This window comes from Palaemon carinicauda, chromosome 4 (genome assembly GCF_036898095.1).
Source record: "Palaemon carinicauda isolate YSFRI2023 chromosome 4, ASM3689809v2, whole genome shotgun sequence".
Taxonomy (NCBI): domain Eukaryota; kingdom Metazoa; phylum Arthropoda; class Malacostraca; order Decapoda; family Palaemonidae; genus Palaemon; species Palaemon carinicauda.
The window spans coordinates 179,752,574-179,757,573 of record NC_090728.1 but is presented as its reverse complement, the minus strand read 5'-3'; positions in this window follow the sequence as shown (position 1 = coordinate 179,757,573).

Sequence of the window (5,000 nt, the reverse complement as noted above, 5' to 3'; positions counted from 1 at the left end):
CTACAACTCCTCCTTAGGGTGGAAGAGTAGGGCTACCCGAGCTTCCTTGTGCAGTCCACTCTGGTACATATACCTTCATAGTGTCCTATAAGGTTAGTTACTAGTATAGTTCTGCATATGGGAGTCTCCCCCCCCCCCTCTTGGGTGTTCCCTAGCCCTCCCTTGGGCTACCTTGCTCCCGGTCCCTAGTGACCCCTGCTCATGGATGTTAGAGCCTGCCTCTATCATGGGTACACCCCCTCAGGGAGGGGGAGGGATGTCTGGACCCCTGATGGTACTTCCTGCATCCCTTCCCCCCTCCCCCCTGTCTCTCTATCTATCCGGGTGCCGGTCTCTTGCCGCCTCTACTGTCGGCAATACCTGCCTCCTACTTGGTGACTTCCCTACCCTTGCCGCCAGCCCCCCGTGTACCGAGGGACTGCCGGCTGCTGCCGGCTACTACCGGCGGCTCTCCTACTCCTATCTAGTCGTCCGCTTGCCGGTCGATCACCGGAGTGCCGGCATATACTGCCGGCAACCCGATACTGCCTTTACCATTCTTATCCCAGTCACCAACCTGGCATCCTCCGACTGCCGGAGCCGCCGCTCCCTGCCGGCGTGCCGCCGTTGTGCCGGAGGCCGCCATCCTGGTATTTAACTGACTTTTGAAAATTGTCTGTCCTAATGCCAGAATCTATGCTGGAGCGAGCTCCGGCATGCCGGCGGCTTGCCGGATGCCCCGGAGGCGTCAAGAATACTTGCACCCCCTTACTGTAGCTATCATAAGACTATGATAGCCCTATATCGCAAACAGATAAGCTGCTTCTGCTATTAAGATCAGTACCTAGTACTGCTCTATTAGTGATCATGCTGTCTCTTTGCATTCTTCTAATTCCAGCATGCTATGTGCATCTTAGCACTGCTGGTTGCCAGAAGCAGTTACCCTTTAAATGAGGCCTTCTGGCTCTTAACTGGGAACCGAATGAATTCGATCCCAATCTTGTCCTTGGTTTTCCATGGAATTCCAAAATACTTGGAATTCTAGGAAACTATATCCAATGATCTCGGTCATTTGGATTATCCAGGGACCAAGCTTATGGTAACCAGCCGGGCGAGATGCATGGAGCATGTTCTCCTTTACTGTTTTCATTCTCTATGCATCACACCTTCTTTAAGTTAAAATTAATGATTAATATTAACTTAGTTTAAGAGCCATTCTTATGACTCCCCCATACTCATTTTCTCTTTCTTCCACAGGAGGAGCAGATGAAGTGTGACTTCGCCTTCTGCGCTGTGAAACGCCCGCAGTTTTACGGGCATACGGCTTGCAGGACTCACGCCCCTTGTGCAGACAAGAAAGGGGATTTGAAGTTTTGGAATCCACTGGATTGTACGGTCTGCCAGGCCCACCTAGTTGAGGCCTTCCATAACCCTCCTTCAGCGGAGGTTAGAGACATTTCTCGTGAAAAGCTGCGCAAGTGGGTGCGTGGCTTTCAGAAAAATGCTACTGGACCGTACCTGGCCACCGAAGAACTGAGGTCCCTATTGTTCCCTAAGGCCTCCCCTGACTCAGTGGTACCAAAAGATGTGATCCCCACTGTCCAAATTACGGTGGAACCTGATGTGGTCATGGCTCAGTCCATGCACGAGTGTCGTTTAGATTCCGAGGATGATGAACAGATCTCAGACGTCTCGGAAGACACGGAGAAGACGCTTATGGCTCAAGGAGCCGAAGAGGACGAAGACAAGGTGGAGTACACCGAGTCGGAGCTAGGAGCTGCTCCCTCGTCCATCCCTCCTCCTACTCCTACACCGACGGAAATGTCCATTCCGTCTACCTCCTCGACTCCGGATCCTTCTTCTTCTACCCAAGAACTGATCCGGCTGATTAGAGCCGTCATGAACGACAGGCTGAAGGAGAACCAGGAGTCCATCAGGTCGATGATTGGATCCAGAGAACCGAAGAAGATTTCGGTCAAGGATCTCCCCGCTTGCTCTCATGCCAACCCGTGGAGGTATGCAGAGCATATGGTTATTGCGACCGGCAGGATCTTTGTTAGTGATAAGATCGGCACGGTCCCTTTGGAAGATGTGGAGTTCTTCCCAAGCTTTGAGGCCTACCCGGACTGTTACGTCCGGCTTCGTTCCGAACCTGCCTCGAAGGAAGATACCGAACCTAAAGAAGAGATAGTGTTCGATCTCACAAAGGCCCAGGCTATGCTAGCCTCCGCATTTAAGAGTAGAGGCTTTACCTGCTCTAAGCTTCCGGCTTTGAGCAAGAAGCATCCTACGTACGTTGCACCTGACACTGCGGTTCTTCCTTTCTTGGAAAAGGCCTTAGCTGCATGCCTTAAAGCGGCGGAAGAAGGGAAACCCTGCCCTGCACTGGAGGAGTGCAGACCCTTCTCCATCGTGACCCCCCCTGACGCTCGACACTGGAAAGATGTTCAGCATACTTTCGTCGTGGGAAGGCTCGATCCTGACGTCGCCGGACGTCAGTTTAATGAAGACCTCCCTAAGCTCAACGATCACCTCCTTCGCCGGGAACAAGACACGAAGGAGAGGCTTGCGGCATCTCTTTCTCATCAAGTCCAACTGGAAGTGATGGCCTGTGACACTAGAGTACCAGATCACTACATGGTACTCTCCAAATCCCACTTACTGACAGTAATGAAGGACTTGTACCACTTCATAAAGGCTCGAAGAGCCTGTCTTGAATTCGTGTTTGCCGGTGCCACCGTGAAACACGAACCCCGGAGGCTGATTTCCTCCAACATCTGGGGAAAGCACCTGTTTCCTTCTGACCTTGTCAAGGAAATAACTGACAGAGCCGCCACGGAGAATAGGAACCTTCTCCACAAGTGGGGCATGTCCAGGAAAAGGAAACCCTCTCAGGACGATGGACCTCAGCCTAAGAGGAAACCTCAGAAGCCAAAACCCCAGCAACGTCAGCAACGACGTCAGTTTCCGGGACCCGCTACCTCCCAAGTGGTTGCCCAACCACAACAGACCTTTCAATTGGTCCCCCAACCGGTGTTGTCACAGTCACCGGTCTTCACCCCTGCCTTTGAGCAACCATCCACTACCTTTCATGCCAAAGGTAGAGGCTCGTTCAGGGGTGCAAGCAGAGACGCATCTCGCCGTCCCTCCAGAGGTAGAGGAGGAAAGGGAGCTAGCGGCCGAGGCAACAAGTCCTCGGGACACCAGAAGCAATGAAGTGCTTCCGGTGGGAGGAAGACTCCGCCAATTCCAGGATCGTTGGACCTTCGATCCCTGGGCACACAGCATCATCAAGAACGGTCTAGGCTGGAGTTGGACGCAACCACCCCCAATCTTCCAGCAGTTCTTCCAGCAATCGACCCCCCTTCTGGAAGAATATGTTCTAGACCTCTTGAACAAGAAGGTGATAAGGAAGGTAAAGTCCACCAGGTTCCAAGGGAGACTGTTTTGTGTTCCCAAGAAGGACTCAGACAAACTCAGAGTCATTCTGGACTTATCCCCCCTCAACAAGTTCATAGAGAACAACAAATTCAAGATGCTGACGCTTCAACAAATAAGGACCCTTCTGCCTCAAGGTTCCTACACGGTCTCTATAGACCTGGCGGATGCCTATTGGCACATTCCAATGAACCATCACGCTTCCTCCTACCTAGGATTTCGACTCCAAAGGAAAAGCTACGCCTTCCGGGCCATGCCATTCGGCCTCAATGTGGCCCCTCGGATCTTCACAAAACTGGCGGATGCCATAGTACAACAGCTCCGCCTAAGAAACGTCCAGGTGATGGCCTACCTCGACGATTGGCTAGTCTGGGCTCCATCGCCCGAAGAGTGTGCAAAGTCTTGCAACGAAGTTACCCAGTACTTAGAACACCTGGGATTCAAGATCAACGAGAAGAAATCTCGCCTCTCTCCAGCTCAGAAGTTTCAGTGGTTGGGAATCCACTGGAATCTTCAGTCACACCGCCTTTCCATCCCCCAGAAGAAAAGGAAGGAAATAGCAGGGTCTGTCAAGCGACTACTGAAATCCAAACGCATTTCAAGACGACAGCAGGAACGAGTTCTAGGCTCTCTACAATTCGCCTCAGTGACAAACCCAGTGCTTCGTGCACAGCTAAAGGATGCCGCGGGAGTCTGGAGACGCTCGGCATCCATCGCTCGAAGAGACCTCAAGAGACGGCTTCCAAACAGACTACGACGCCTCCTAAAGCCGTGGTCGGAAGCAAAGGCCCTGAAAAGGTCCATTCCTCTCCAACACCCTCCTCCATCACTCAACATCCACACGGATGCCTCACTGGAAGGTTGGGGAGGTCACTCCCACCTGAAACAGGCTCAAGGTACCTGGTCTCCAATATTCAAGACGTTCCACATAAACATCTTGGAGGCCATGGCGGTCCTTCTAACTCTGAAGAAGTTATCCCCGCCGCCCTCGATCCACATCCGTCTAACCCTAGACAACTCGGTGGTAGTTCGTTGTCTCAATCGCCAAGGCTCAAGATCGCCCCAGATAAATCAGGTGCTTCTCCCAATCTTCCGTCTGGCGGAGAAGAAGAAGTGGCACCTGTCTGCAGTTCACCTACAAGGATTCCGCAATGTGACAGCGGATGCTCTATCTCGGACAAACCCGATAGAGTCGGAATGGTCTCTAGACGCAAGATCGTTCTCCTTCATCTCTCACCAAGTCCCAGAACTTCAGATAGATCTCTTTGCAACGAGCGACAACAATCAACTTCCTCTGTACGTAGCCCCGTACGAGGACCCCAAAGCAGAAGCGGTGGACGCCATGTCACTGGACTGGAACAGGTGGTCCAAGATATACCTGTTCCCTCCCACCAACCTTCTGTTGAAAGTCCTCTCCAAACTGAGAACCTTCAAAGGGACAGTGGCCCTAGTGGCTCCCAAGTGGCCCCGGAGCAATTGGTACCCCCTGGTCCTGGAGCTGCAGCCCAAGCTGATCCCTCTCCCGGGCCCAGTTCTCTCTCAACAAGTACAGAAGTCGACTGTCTTCGCTTCATCATCGAAAA